General features: G+C 39.0%; 1 protein-coding gene across 1 annotated transcript in view; it reads left to right on the top strand.

Annotated features, from left to right (window-relative positions):
• The window catches only part of slc25a46 (solute carrier family 25 member 46), a 71,145-nt gene that overhangs the window by 15,017 nt on the left and 39,326 nt on the right, over window positions 1-16,802 (top strand). The gene's annotated exons all lie outside the window — the stretch shown is intronic.

The raw sequence follows: 16,802 nt of genomic DNA, 5'->3' as shown, positions 1-16,802 counted from the left end.
ATAAATATCTTTAGGATATTCAACATAGCTAGACACAACCCACGATGAGACAAAAGATGTACTCTTAGACAACATCTGTAGTCCTGCAAGACAGTGTCTAATTAACTGAGAAGAAAACGCTGTGTGTACCTTCTGCTTTGGCATCTACAAAACTGAGCATTCTGATGATGATATCCTTACCCCATGCACTCCTACAGCCTGATGGAAATTTCAGTCCCTGTGTTGGTGCTGTTTTTTGAGTTTTCTCCCTTTCATTATAACGCTTCTTCCCAATGCAACGTATAGCATATATTTTAAGTTGGACCAACAGCAAGCCATGTGCAAACGTTTGTAAAAATCAGTTCAGCTGTTCTTGCATGTTTACTGAACAAGCAAACAGACAGTCAAACTAAAGCAACTATGTGCTTTCACATAACTCTAACAATCGCCTGTGGAAATATTTAATAGGTACCTATAAAGTTACGCAATTTGCTAACTCTTCAAAAAAATAAATAGCATGAAACTATTGAAAAGATATGAAACCCAGTTCAGTACTTATTGTTAAACAACTGCATATATTTTCCTATAAATGTAATGAATTATTATTATTATTATTATTGCAAGCAGAATACAATACCTGAAATGACACATACACGTTTATCATAAATTCTTCCACATAACGTTAGCTATGTATTTATTTAATTTGGTAATAATCATTTTCTTCATTTATTCAGTTAAGTAGTAATGAGTATTTATTGTGTATTTATTCATTCATCACCATACAATGTAAGTTTTATCCCTTACTATATGAATGCAGTGGTAGGCCTTGTTATGTGATAAAAGTCTTCCTCCGCTCCAACTCGCACTGTCTTTGTGGCTGTGCGGCATCTTAACATGCACCTCAGTCACAGGCAGCTCACCACTTCTGCTTCATGAAATCGAAGCAGGTAAGTGACATGATGTTCATATCATTAACAGTAAGACAACAAAGTAGCTTAACGTATGTAGAAATATATGAAAGATGGCCCTGTGACACTATATTTCTCTGATATTGCAATTTATCGGCAAAGCACCACAACAATCTGCTCTCTGTCATGTTCAGAGGCAACCATCATTTTTAGCTTTGAAACTTCAGCACAGATTTTAAATCTCCTTTGGGTATTTTTTTTTTTTATTTTTCGTTTATTGAATTTGAGCTACAGTTAGCCATAGACCCTATACATCCAACAACTAACAAAAACACATTTACCTTTTCATCACTTGAGTTGGAATCTTCTGTCTATACATTTCAGCCACATGGTATTAAAACATAATTTCTGTACACAACTAACACTGTAAATTAGTTTCATTCTATTATCACTGATTTTCTTAACATGACACACTGTTAGAAAAATATTTCATAAACACAACTGTGTTAACAAACGCTTTGATGAAGTAACTATAAGATTAAAAAATGCTTCAACATTCAAACTAGCTAAGCAAGGTTTTGAATGCACCTGAACGTTACGCCATGCATACATTTGCTTACTTACTTAAATATCACATGCACTGTTTTGTTGGAACTGTGATTAGGCCATTGGATAATATAATTGTTAAAATTTCAAGTTTTGTGAGAATTTAGTGAAAATTGGCTGCATTTCTAAGCAGCTATAGTCGATACATTTTATACAGCATCACTTATCCATGCAGTCTGTTTATAACGAGGACCAAATCAGTCAGAATAGTCGCACAAATGAACAAGAGTTCTTACTGAGGGGTCTATAAAGAGTCCTTAAACAGGCAGTGGTCAGATTCACTAACATCTGGGAAGTAATAATCAATTGAAATAAACTCAACAAGCTTGAATTTGAGGAGGAAAACCAAAAGTCAGAAAGCCTTGAAAAGAAATTGTCAGAGAAACCAGTTTTGTCAACCTTAAAAAAATACAGTTCAAATAATGATAGAGTGCAGATGTCATTTTTAATTGAGATGGCCTCAAAAATCACACGCTCACACTCCCTTGACCCTACACATACACAGAGTGCTATCCACTAGAATGAGGGATGGGTGATGTAATTATCACATTACTTTTAACTGGAAAAAGGAAAATGAAAACAAACAAAAATTAAATGAGAAACAGTAAAACGTTTTGATTTTGTATAACTTCATAAAAACCGACCTTGTCGTTTAAGATGAAATCTTGTATTGTATATGTGGATTGGTGTTGTACATTTATTAGTGGATCTTTTTAAGTTATGTGACTGAAATACTAACTCATCAGTTTAACAACAACAACAATTTATTTTCTGTATAGTCCAAAATCATATAAGGAGCACCAGAATGGGCTTTAAGGGGTCCTGTTTTTTGACAGTGCCATCCCCAGGCCTTAACCCAGAAGAATGTCTGGGACATTTTAATATATAAATTGACACTGCTAAATGTAAACTTGCAAATGAAGACCTTTACCCGTTGGACTACTTTGACTCGTGAAGCATGTTAAATTACCTGCCCACTGTGGTGGTCCACATTAGGTCCTGGTCTGCTTATCTTGTTAGCAATACTCTCTGGACTGATTTGGGCCTCTCTAAACATAAAGCTGTGCTTTTAATAGTCTCAACGCCCCTTCCTGCTCTTAACTCTGAACATCTTTCAAAAACCTTAAAAATTTCTAACCCTTTGTCTTGCCTGTTCTATTTCTGCTCTTTTTCTGTCTTTCCCCCTTCCCATCCACATTAGAAAGATTTCAGCATTTGCCTCTGGGGTATAATTCTGCATTATGATATGTGAAGCTGTGAATCAAAGCCTTGAAAGTGGCATATCTGTGGATGTCCAAGCTTTCTGTGATCATCAAAGGGTTTACAGAGAACCACTAACTACAGCCAAGAATACATACCATGGCAGAATGATAGAGAGTGGCCAGGATAACCCAAGGACTGTGAAACATTCCTTCTCTAATATAACTAATGAACCTAATACAAGTTCATCTCAGTCTTTGCTCTCCATCCAGCTCCTTTTCCTCATTTTCACAAGCTTCATCTCCATTTATCAGTGACCTACTCTGTATGCTGAACCCCACCACATTACACTAATCGAACCCTGCCTTCATGTCATGATCTCAGCTGTTACAACAATAATAAGTACATCCCTCGACACTGGCTGTGTTATAGCTACTTAAAAGTTTGCTTCTATAACCTCAGTGTTAATAAATTAAAAAAAAATGTGTTGATGCTGGCAATCTGAACAATTTTTGGCCTCTTACCTACATTTTCTATCTAAAGTTCTCAAGGTCATTGTGACTTTACAACTCACCAGTTACTTAACACTAGAATCCTTGAAGCCTACAAAAAAACTCGTAATGCCAGGCCACCTTAAATTCCCTCACACCTCCTCATCAGTTTCTTTAGTTTTGTAAATGTGTCGATCAACACCAGCAGCAGGCAGCCTGCTATCCTATTCCCCACCGATGCAGCTTTAGTCGTACACAAAACTCTCCCAGCTGAACTCTGTTTATCTGGGTGTGAGGTGCCTGGAGTTGTAGAGGGTAAATAATATACTGATATTTGGAACACATGGATTTCATGTGTGTTCTGTGTCTACAACAATCTGTGTAACTGTAGGATAACAGGAAATGTGAGGCAAAAAAGTTTGAACACATAACTAAAACAGAAACCTGTTCTACTAATAATTGGAAAAATGCTGACGTGAAGTGTATAATTTGTGAAGACTGAAGTCAAAATATCAAATAAACACCTTCACAAAAGATACAGATATAACAAAACAAGTGCGCTTTTTTCTAGAATTTAATCAAAGTAAAAGAAATTGGGATAGGATACAACGCTGGTGAAAAGGTGCGAGGGAAAATAAGGTGGCCCGGCATTACGAGTTTTTTTGTAGACTTCAGGGATTTTAGTGTTAAAATTGTAATAAGCAGATGGTACCCATTCAGTCTGGTTTCAGAGCACAGTACTGCTGTGAAACTGCTCTGGGTCGAGTACAAATGATTTGCTTGTGGCAGCAGACTCCTTATACTAATTGTGTTAGATCAGAGTGGAGCATTTGATATTGTCTATCATAATTTTGTATTATTTTGAATGGAGAACATCCTGAGTATCTTTGGCAGTATGCTCTGTTGGATTATGTCTCAGCCATACCACCTATAATTCAGAACAGGTCATCCACCTGAAGCTAAGCTTGTTTAGGCCCAGCCAGTACTTGAATGGGAGAATATCTAGGGAAAAGCTTGGATTGCTGCTGAAAGAGGTGTTGGTGAGAGAGGCAGAGGGTGCTTACCCTGTGGTCTGTGTGGATCCCAATGCCCCAGTGCAGTTACGGGGACAGTAGACTGTAAATATGGTGCCGTCCTTGAAATAAGACATAAAACTGATGTCCTGACTCTATGTGGTCATTAAAGATCTCCGGGCATCTTTTGAAAAGAGTAGGGTTTATCCTGATGTATTGGCTAAATTGCCCATCATGGCCTAGTCATTCTGGCCCCCTAATCATCACCTGTCTGTAATTGGCTACCTATCTCACCCATCACCACCTAATAGCTAATGTGAGGTGAGCATTCTAACACAATAATGGCTGCCATTGCTGCTGCCATCATTCAGTTGAATGCTACACATTGGTGGTTGTTGAAGTGGTTCCAGTCTGTCAAAGCAATATGAGTAGTGAGAAAAGCACTATATAAATTTAATTAGTTATTACTATTATTATTTGTTTTTGTTATTATCTAATTGATAGACATGAGTTTGTTAGTCTTGGCAACAGCAAATTAGGGATCTCAGTTTCAAGAGTGAAGCTGAACAGAATCTTGAGCAAAATTATATTTTTAGGGCACTGAAGAAGTATTAATATCTGTTGTTAGTACACGCATTAACCTAAAAGCAGAGCTGTGCGGTAGTAATATCTTTCCATTTTAAAAATTACAATATAAACCAGGGGTTCTCAAAGTCAGTCCCGGGGACCATTGTGGCTTCAGGTTTTTGTTCCAACCAGATTCATAATCAGTGACAACAACTGATAACACTGATCTAATTAATTAGCTGGTATTATTTTCTCTTCTCTTATCCTACATTAAGAAAGCACCGCAGCATGATATTTGCATTTATAAGACATTTAGGAATATTTCCATTCCTGCTAGAGATTTAAATGCTTAACCCACTTTTGTTTATTTCATTATATTTTGCCCTTTCTCTGTGCAGTTTGCTCCCTTCGTTGTATCTTAATAATGACAACCAGCAGAGCAGACAGCCAGGCAGATGACACTGAATCATCATAGTTGCTGGGGCAACTACTTTAGTGTTAGGCCCACTAATTAGAAAATAATAAATTAATTAAACAATTAGAACACTCTGCAAAAAATAGAGTGAAAATCAAGATGAAAATATTGTTAAAAAGAACCATATAACTGCTTGGAATATTTTAATATATATATATATATATATATATATATCCATCCATCCATTTCCCAACCCGCTGAATCCGAACACAGGGTCACGGGGTCTGCTGGAGCTAATCCCAGCCAACACAGGGCACAAGGCAGGAAACAATCCTGGGCAGGGTGCCAACCCACCACAGTATATATATATATATATATATATATATATATATATATATATATATATATATATATATATATATATATATATATAATAATTTTTTTTACCAAACTTAGTTTTGTAATTTCTACATTTTTCCCCAAAACACAGATTTTGGCAAATAACGGTTCACTTAATTAGCCCAGGAGTCCAATTAAAAATAGAAGCTGGTTGGAACAAAAACCTGCAGCCACAGTTGGCCTCCAAGACTGACGTTGAGAACCACTAATATAAACTAACTTGTAAAAATGATCAAAAACGCACATCAAGAAAGTGATGTTCAAAGCACATGCAAAATACATATATGGAGCAACATGAAGCTGAAATTAGTGCAAGGTAAAATAAATGGCCATATTTTTACAATCATACAGTATGTCAGCATTTGTCTTTAAATCAGAATGTTTCATACAGATTTAATTATATTCAAATAACGATAATTTGTTCTAGCAACACTAATTCTGACTCATTACAAGCTGGACCTTCCAGATAAAATATATTTATACTGGAATCAACTGAAACCCCTCGACTACAGATAGGTGGTCTACATAGAAATAATTCTGTGACTTCTAAAACCAAGCGGCTTCACCAGTAATGCTTTAGATATGTCATATTATATTGGATGAATACTTATGCGATTAATTATTGTGGGTTTTATATTTGCAATAAATTTAAGCCACTTTGCAAAAATCTGTTTTACTTTGATATTAAAGACTCTTTTTTATGTTGATTAGTGACAAAAAAGTCAGATTACATCCACTCTGATTCAGTGTTGCAGCACAATGAACAATGGGTAAATACTTTTTATAGGCAATTGAACAAGTATTCAGTTAGGAATATTCTCAACTGAAACAGCTTTATTTAGAGAGGAATGTTGCATGTCTACTTAAAAACCTACAGCACTACAACAAGATATAAGACTAGGCTTTGAAGATTGTGTAATTTAAAGGAGAATAAAAGCAGGCAGTAACAAGTGAACAGAAAATATGTTTGTTAGGTATTGATATGCTAACTTTGAAGGCTTCATGGGTTTCCTTGGATTTTTTTTTTAGCTAAGTGAAGTTGTAATGATCTATCACGTTCCCAGTGGTAAGATATTAAAACATTAAAAATAATATTCCAGAGTCTTTTGATTTTTCAAATCAGCAATGAAAATGTGTTGCATTTCTGTTGAATGTTTATCTTTAAATACAGTAGTGTGACATTGGGAATAAGCACCAACCTTTAAGGTGACACATCTCTGACAAACTGCTTGTATATTATCCACTCTAACAATAGAAATGTTGAGTATGGAATAGCATACGGCACTTGAAGTTTTCTGTTTGTTCAGAATTATAACTGATTATTAACAAACTAGATTAATCTTAGTAGCCTGTCTATGTGCAAGCAACAGTAGAACAGAGACTACTGTACAAAATGTTTAGTTATTTGACTATTGTGAGGTATTTACTGAATTCAAAACCATTGAAACCACTATGCTTTGTGAGTTGTGATCATAAAATAAAATTTTTAAAGTTTAATTTCCTCAAGCATATTTGGACTCCTCTGGTCATGGGTGACTTCAATGCAGCCACTGGTACTGACAGGGCTGGCTATGAGGTTGTCTCGGTCCCCATGGGTCTGGTGACCGTGGTGAAAGTGGCTCCATGTTCCTTGACTTTGCAAAAGGTCAGGGGCTGCGAATCACTGGAACCTGGTTCCAGCACCCTGAACCGCATCGTTGGACTTGGTACTCCAATACTAGTGGTGTGGTGAAGGAAATCGATCACATCCTCGTGGGCAGACGCTGGAGGCTCTTGCAAAACTGCAGGGTCTACAGAAGTGCCCAGTTTGTGAATTCTGTCCATAGACTTGTTGCTACTCTTAGGACCCAGCTTAGGTCCAGTAGGTTACCACCTGTTAGGAAAATGAGCCTAGACTGGGCCAGACTCCAAGACCAGGCTCTTTCTAATGAGTTTGCACGCAGTTTGTGTAAGGAACTTTCAGATTTGGGTACGACTGCCGATCCTAATGGGATGTGGAAGACCTTCCATGACAAGACCCTGAAAGTTGCTGAGGGTTGTGTTGGTGTTACCGGTGTTCCTAGAAGGAGGTGTTTCATCTCGCAGGGCACCCTGGATATCATCGACAGGAGTCGTAGCGCACGGCTCAATGGCAACTCTGGTCTGTACCGGGAACTGAGAAGGACCGCTGTGAGGGCTCTGAGGGCAGATAAAGAGGCATTTGTTAGAGGAATCTATGAGAAAGTGACACACCATCTGTGGTGTAGCCGAGCGACGTCCTGCTTACAGAGGAATTGAAGCATTACGCACATCTGAATCTGTTCCTCGGAGAGTCGCAGTCAGGGCAGCTGATGCAACCGTCCTTTCGGATGACACTTCAGTTGTGACCCGCTGGGCTGGCTACTTTGAGCAGTTGTTCAAAGCTGATCCGCCGGCTAGGACGTTGGTTATCTCTGGGTCCACGGTTCTTGAGGCTGATCCTCCAATTAGCTGTGAACCACCCAATCTCACTGAGATTGCACAGGTGGTGAACCAGCTGAGGGGGAGAAAGGCTGCAGGCATCTGTGGTATCCGGGGTGAACTTCTCCAGGCTGGTGGTAAGGCTGTCCTCCTGGCATTGCAAGCAATCATTGCTTCCATTTGGGAGACTGGCATCATCCCAACTGACTGGAAAACGGGACTTGTCGTCCCAATCTGGAAAGGGCAGAGTGATCACCTGGATTGCAGCTACTACAGGGGGATAACACTGCTCTCGGTGCCGGGTAAGGTCCTTGCTAGGGTCGTCCTCAATAGGATGTGTAATCACTTGCTGACATACCAGTGACCGGAACAGTCTGGTTTTACGCCTAAGAAGTCTTACCATCGACCGCATCCTGGCACTGAGGGTTCTCATAGAGCGCAAACGCGAATATCGGCAGAGTTTCTTTGCAGCCTTTGTCGATTTTCGCAAAGCGTTTGACTCAATTGATCGAGCTGGCCTGTGGGACATCTTGAGGGTTTGCGGGATCCCCCCGAGGTTGCTGGATATCATGGCTGGCCTGTACACTGGTACTGTGAGTGCTGTGCAGAGTGGAGACAGGACCTCTGCGTTTTTCCCAGTTGATTCTGGGGTTTGTCAGGGGTGTGTTCTTGCTCCTACTCTGTTCAATGCTTGTATGGACTGGGTGTTGGGCAAGGTCATGGGGTCCAGTGGCTGTGGGGCATCTGTTGGTGAAGAAAGATTCACAGATCTTGACTTTGCTGACGATGCTGTGATCTTTGCGGAGTCAATGGAGGCTCTGATTGGGGTGCTCGAGAGACTGAGTGAGGAGTCTGAGTGTCTGGGCTTGCAAGTGTCCTGGATAAAAACCAAGATCAGGCCTTTAATTACCTCTTGGGCACAGCCATCAGCAGTGTGTCTGTTTGCGGAGAGAGTGTTGACCTTGTTGAGAGGTTTACTTACCTTGGCAGTGACATTCATGTCTCTGGTGACTCTTCCTGTGAAGTCAGTAAACAGATTAGGAGAACATGGGGGGTCATGAGGTCGCTGGAAAGGGGTGTGTGATGCTCCCGATATCTATGCAAAAGGACAAAGGTCCAAATCTTTAGAGTCCTGGTGCTTCCTGTCTTACTATATGGTTGTGAGACATGGACGCTATCCAGTGACCTGAGATGAAGACTGGACTCCTTTGGTACTGTGCCTCTCTGGAAAATCCTTGGATACTGTTGGTTTGACTTTGTGTCAAAAGAGCAGTTGCTCATGGAGTCCCGAATGAGGCACATTACCTGCATTGTGAGGGAGTGTCAGTTACGGCACTACAGCCATGTGGCGCGTTTCCCAGAGGGTGATCCAGTTCATAAGATCCTCATTGTTGGGGACTGAAGTGGCTGGTCCAGGCCAAGGGGTCGCCTACGTAACACCTGGCTGCGGCAGATAGAGGGTCATTTCCGGAAGGTAGGACTGGACCGTGTGTCTGCCTGGGGGGTTGCCAACCGGGATCCCGAGCTGTTTCGATGTGTAGTGGGTGCAGCAACGCACTGTACCAGTGCATGCTCCCCAACTTGACTTGATAGTTGAGGCACAGATTCAGATTTTATACCAATAGAATTACTTCATGTAAGTCATGTCTGTGTATTATATACTGTACTATGTTATTCAGACATAAAAGATCATACGCATTAAAACATCAAAGACAGTGTGAGAAAGTTCTGCTTTTACTTATAATGCTACTTTCCAATATCTTTCAGTTAAGTTGTGCCTTTAAAATGTCATTGTAGATAATAATTAGTGATATTTGCTGATCATTGTACTGGAGAGTTTGTGAAGTGTTGCAAGGTGGTCAGATAAGCAAGAATTTTACTGTACATCCTACACGTGACAATACATCTGGACTTTGAACTTGAGCTTATCTGTCTGCCTTTACTGGCTAAGTTTCTATAATTCTGTTATGTTGTATGAATGTGACGTACATCGTTTATACACTGTATAACAAAGTCATTCTCAGTATTGCATAACTGTATAACAGAATCATTCTAAGTATTACGTACAAAGTTTCAAAGTTTCTTTTAGAAATAGATATATTGCTATGGTCAAAGTTTGCTACTTTCTAGTTTATTAACAAGTTGACTTTTTTTTGTCCATCAAACTGGGATGATATTGCTATTACTTTTTCATTTAAGGATACATTAATAGATATAAATTTGATATTGGAATTAATATTGAGTCAGGTACAAAAAAATCTTCATTTTTAGATAAAGAAGTGCATTTGTTTAGTTACTTACTGAGCCCACCTTATTCCAATTTTAGTATCAAATGGACCAGCGCAAGTGCCTCTTGAAAGAGCCCACACTGAAACTGGTGCCAGTCATTCACAGATCTTGCAGATGAACACAACCACACACTCTTACTCATGAGGGCACAGTCTGTATATGGCAGTTAACCTGGCACACGCATCTTTGGAATGGAGGTTAAAAAACAGGGAAAACTGCAGGGTTTATTTTATAAGATATTCTTTTGTAAATTTTAAAATATATTAATGCTGATTACTGCTTGTCATAAAAATAAGGACAAACTAAAATAGTGAAAGCCCTAAATTCACATTTTTCTGAATTGATAATATATGAAAAAATTGATAATCTCCCAGAAGCTACTTACTTAGTGATGTGGAAATTGTAGATGGGAAAAGTGCTGTGTAGATTAAAAAGGTTGAAATCAAACAATTCATCAGGACTAGATAGCATTTATTCTAGAGCACATAAAGAGGTTAGTGAGTACGTTTATAAACCCTTGACATTTGGGAAATCCCAAAGAACTGGAAGTTCCCAAATGTTATCTCATTATTTAAAAAGGTGATCGGGCTAATCCACGTAACTGCATACCAGTAAGATTAATATGCATAATGAGTTCATTAATGGAAGCAAGTATAGGGTGGTCCAGACTAACTATGCAACTTTTAATGCAATGCAATAATTGCATAGTTAGATCTGGACCACCCTGTATTATGGAATCGAATACAACATGTCAAGCATTGGTGTTATCAGTGAATACTTGGCATGAGTTTAGACCTGGGAGATTATGTTTCGATAATATTCTCAAGTTCTATGAAGAAGCTTCAAAACCATACAATCAAAGAGGTGTATATATTATTAGTTATCTTGACTTTTGATAAGTTCCTGCTTGAGAGGCTTCTGATTTAAAGTAAGAGAGCCTGGAATTCAGGTGGCAGTGTGTGGATGGTTGCAAAATCGGCTTAAGCATCAGAAGCAAACGGTTATGTCACAAGGACCTTTCTTCTGAATTAGTTGATGTTAAATTTGGTACCCACAGGCACTAGATCTTTAGTCAGTGCTCCTTTTAATTTACATACACGATCTGGATAAGAATATACAGTATGATGGTTAACTTAGCAGGTGATGACTGGAATGGCAAATAATGGAGAATCAGCTTAATCATCACAGAGGGACCTGGACAACATTAGGGGTTGGGCATATTTGGGTCTGATTATGATTTAATGCACGTAAATGTAAAGTTTTACATGTAGGAAATAAAACTATTTGATTTGAATGGGACTATTTAAAAATGTTAAATTATATCTCTATGAGCATATCCTTGGAGTCATCATTGTCTTCATTCAAGCAGTGTTCAGAGGTGATCGAGAAGGCTATTTAATAGGATGTTAAGTTCTATATTACAATGTGTGGTGTGTAAGACACGGGAGGTTATGACCCCATGCCACCTGAGAGCATTTTCAGGGAATAACACCACAATAAAGCCCTATTATGCAGTAAATAAAGGAAGGACAGTCATTTATTCACTAAAACTTGACATATAACTTCTCAAATGTGATAGAAATTGTGTTTGTGTTGAATTTAAACATTCCTTTACTCAAAAACTTATGCCAAAATAGCAAAAAAACATAGGTGGAAACTGATTTTTTTTTTTCTAAAATTATGTTATAAAATACAGTATATTTCAGGTTCAGGCAATACCAGATCAGTTTTTTTTCACCTCTGCGGTGTTCCCAGACATGTCAACTGTTCCTGTGATAACACAAAGAAATAGTTACAGCATTTGGCAAAATGGGCACCCCCTCCCACCACCAAAACCTTTCCAGGCAGGTATGCCCAAAAAATAAATACAGTGGTACCTTGAGATATGAGTGCCCCAACGTTCAAGTTTTTTGAGATACGAGCCGTCACTAGGTTGATTTTTTGCCTTGAGTTACGAGCCAAAATTCGAAATACGAGCCATCAAAGAGCTTGTCGCCACACATTCCGAGAAACTGACGACGGAGGAGTTGACGGAACTACAGAAGTGGCAACATACGGAGGTTCTGCAGGAGATCGGTATCGCGGAGGAGGTTACCTCATAAAGTGAGATAAAGGAAGTGTTTACAATGTGGGAAAAAGTTTCGAACTTTAAAGAAAAGAAACACCCTGAAAAAGTTGCAACTGATCGTGCAGCAGCGCTATTTAATGACACTTGCCTAACGCTTGACTTTATTGGAAAGAAACCCTGAAAAAGTTACAACTGATCGTGCAGCGGTGCTATTTAATGACACTTGCATAACACTGGGGTCTCTCTTTGAACTGCCTTTCCCAAGGTTTCTTCCATTTTTCCCTACTAGGTTTTTTTTTGGGAGTTTTTCCTTGTCTTCTTAGAGAGTTAAGGCTGGGGGGCTGTCAAGAGGCAGGGCCTGTTAAAGCCCATTGCGGCACTTCTTGTGTGATTTTGGGCTATACAAAAATAAACTGTATTGTATTGTAAACTGTACTTGACTTTATTGAAAAGAAACATCCTGAAAAAGTTACAACTGATAGTGCAGTGGTGCTATTTAATGACACTTGCCTAATGCTTGACTTTATTGAAAAGAAACCCTGAAAAAATTGCAACTGATCATGCAGCGGCTCTATTTAATGACACTTGCCTAACTCATTTCAGAAACATTCTAAAGGGGAGGACTAAACAAAGCTCATTGGATAGGTTTCTATTGAAACGCCTTGAGAATGAAAGTGAGGAAAGCGTGGCAAAAAAGAAAAAAAACTAGTGAAGAAGAAAATTAAGTTAAGCAAAAGTGAAAGAAAAAACATTACAATACGCTAATCGGCTTCGCCAACATCTGTTTATTTCTTGAGATTCTTTTTTATGTATTAGGTTTTATTTTGTTTGCATACAATATTTGTTCATTATAAATACATTTTTCTTATGTTGAAAACATTTAACAAAACATTGGGGTGGTTTTTTGGGGGCTGGCACGAATTAAACTCATTTCAATTAATTTCAATGGGGAAAATTGATTTGAGATACGAGCATTTTGACTTACGAGCTTGGTCACGGAACGAATTAAACTCGTATCTCAAGGTACCACTGTATAACATTTATACAAAATAGTATAAAATATTTATATAAAATGTAAATAATTTCTCTCATATATACACACACTAGACAAAGAGCCCGTTTCAACAACGTAAGATGAAACAGGCACGAGTTTGTGTCAGCAGTGTATGAAGAGCAAATGATAAGTAACGAAGAAGTTGTTTTGTAATGATTGTAGTTCGCTTTACTCATTACTGTACAGGCTTGTACTGTTAGTTGATGAATTTTCCAGGCCTATAGTATAATATTGAATGATGAATGTTCCAGTACAATATGGAATAGTAATAAGTATAAACACCACAAACCTGATAGAGGTGTATTGAATGAATGTGTAATTGAATCAGAATGCATAATTTGGCCTCGAGCTGTAGTCGAAATCGCCTTTCAGGCCTCTAGAGCTTTAATCGACGTCGCCTTTCTCTTTGAATTTTTGCAGCCTTAAATCCGCCGCCTGCTGCGATGTTGGGGTTGGATGTCGGTCTCGTAAGGTTTTTTCGGGCAGAAGGCGACTGCGCGTTCTGCTTCGGACGGACGTGAGTGAGTGAGTGAGTGAGTGAGTGAGTGAGTGAGTGAGTGAGTGAGTGAGTGAGTGAGTGAGTGAGTGAGTGAGGAGGCAGGCGAATTATGTATTAAGATACACACATGTTTATCACATATGCACACACATACACACACCCCCTAAACAAAAAAAAAAAAAGGAAAGCTAATATTTGTGTTTATTTTTCTTATTTGTTACTGTCCTTTGTTTCAAACGTGAGCATATTATATATTGTTGGATACGTCTCGGTCTCAATTATGAAATGGTATAAAGCTTGTGATGGCACAACCCACTGAGCTAGCCATCCAACCAGAACCGCCAGATCATTATTGCCATCATGTCATACCCACCTTCTCTTTAATGGTGAATATCTCATTAGTGGTTCCTCATATTGTGATGAGCTTGGTTTAGCTTTATTCAGCAGAGACGGCCATAAATTTTGATATATAACATATCTATATTCGCTGCTGCTTTTTGAAGTTGTATGCAACAACACACAAAAGTCGCGCTCAAACTTACAGCTCACTGAGACATTCTGCAAAGGCAGGGCAATCCCATTGTGGAAACATGGCCCTATTTGGTATCGTTAGAAAAGTCATAATCTCAGTTATCCAATGGTATGGGTTTTGAGGTGGTATGACCCACTCAGCAAGAGCCACCCGCCCAGAATCACCAGGTGGTTCAATCCCGTAACGGTGGCTGTGTTTATGGATTATGTCGTTTTTCTCGAGATTGCTTCTTCAGACATGCAAGTGTATGGGCACGTTTTGCTCAGGACAACCTGCTGTAAGTGTTGATATGTTACTTGTATATTTCTGCAACAATCCACACGTGACCTGTTGCGTTTTCTCCAGTTTTTTGGCACGCAGTTGCCGCTTGCTCGAGACCTTTCCCTTGATGTATAGTCAATCCCCCAAATACGTTCCTAGAGCACCCGCGAATTGTGAAAAAACGCAAATTTTGGGTGTTGTCAAAAAATGCCTATATATGCCCCTAAAACACTTTAATTTCATTTCAAACTTGGCTTAATGCATTACCCTTATAAAAAAAAAAAAAAAAAAAATATTGACTGAGAAGCTACCCAATCAGAGCACGTATTAAATAAAACTCTTCAAATATATTGTGAACAGGGGGGCTGTTCGTACCCCTAGAGGATATGAACGCTCCTCTAAAAAATGCTGAAAGACTACCTTCACATTGCTCCCTTTCTTGCTGGGCTTACTTGCGGCTGCTTTGTCACGCGATATGCTTCCCGCGTGGTGCTTTGCATACTTAAAAGCCTGAGCATCACCTATTGATTTTTGATTGTTTGCTTTTCTCTCTCTCTCTCTCTGTGACATTCTCTGCTCCTGACGCGCACTCCTTTGAAGAGGAAGATATGTTTGCATTCTTTTAATTGTTTAATTGTGAGACGGAACTGTCATCTCTGTCTTATCATGGAGCACGTTTAAACTTTTGAAAAAGAGACAAATGTTTGTTTGCAGTGTTTGAATAAAGTTCCTGTCTCTACAACCTACTGTGTTTCTGTGCAAATCTGTGACCCAAGCGTGACAATATAAAAATAACCATATAAACATATGGTTTTTACTTCGCGGATTTTCACCTTTCGTGGGGTTGGGGTTCTGGAATGCAACCCCCGCGATCGAGGAGGGATCACTGTGATGACTGCACAGCAAAGCAGGATTTACAGCTCCTTGGGTGGCACCTTTTCTTCAGGCGAAAAACACGAGAATACTCTGCGAAACACTTGAGATAGCAACACACGATACACTGTTATGAAGTGGAAATGCTGGGCTGCATCTGCGGGAGATGCGTCACAAGGTAGCAGCCAATCAGCAACCAGGAGAAATGAATAATGCTCTCGGATTGGCTACTTGTAAACCTCCCGCCTCTGAGTACAGGGGTATTTCACCAGCCCAAGCTGCATTTTCCTCTACGGTTGCTTTGTGTTCTTTCTACAGTACAGTATTGCCACGAAAAGCCATAAAAAAATTACGAAGGATATTTGCGGTTTCTGCGAACAATTATTAGTTAGGTTCTAAGGAAAAATCTTCCAATGACTGAGGCCGCGAACTCTGAACCGCGATTTTGCGGGGGTCGACTGTATGACATTTGGGTATTCCTTGTACAGAAAAATTACTAGACTGGTTTTAATTTTTTTTTGATGACATTGTATGATGCAGCACACTTATGATTTCATGCTAGGTTAAAGTCAACTGAACATACTGCAGCAGTATGATCACTGTGAGTTTGTAGTAGACCCCTGTGACTTTCAAATGAGGTATTATTTGTGTCCGTGTGTGGCGTAGTTTGTCTGTATGATACATGGTGAAAGGTGTTTTAAAACATTTTTTGAATCTTTGTCAGCCCACTACCAGGCCGCTTAGGGTTTAAGAAGCTCTGCAGCATACTTGTGAGGCCTCACCTGCAGTATTGTGCACAGTTTTGGTCTGCATGTTACAAAAAAAGACACAGCAGTGCTAGAGAAGGTCCGGAGAAGGGTAGCCAGGCTAATTCTAGGGATGCAAAGTTTAAGCCACAAGGAAAGAGTGAAAGAGGGGAAATATTTTAGTTTTTAGCAAATGGAAACTATAAGGTGACATTTTTGAATTATTTGAAATTATGAATTAAATTGTTATAGTGGATCCTAATTTGGAAAATACTCAAGAATGGATTTCATACAAACGTTTATTTTTTTACCCCCCACAGATAGAACTATAGACACATGGAATAAATGATCAAGTAGTGTGGCAGACTTTCAGGACCTTTATAACTCAATTCGATGTTATTTTTAAGTAATTAGTGTTAGTAAGCTTGTTAGAGGTAAGTCTTGTCAAATTACTCTCCTGTTC

The sequence above is a fragment of the Erpetoichthys calabaricus genome, chromosome 7 (assembly GCF_900747795.2).
Source record: "Erpetoichthys calabaricus chromosome 7, fErpCal1.3, whole genome shotgun sequence".
NCBI classification, from domain to species: Eukaryota; Metazoa; Chordata; class Cladistia; order Polypteriformes; family Polypteridae; genus Erpetoichthys; species Erpetoichthys calabaricus.
This window is presented reverse-complemented; position numbering and strand designations above follow the sequence as displayed.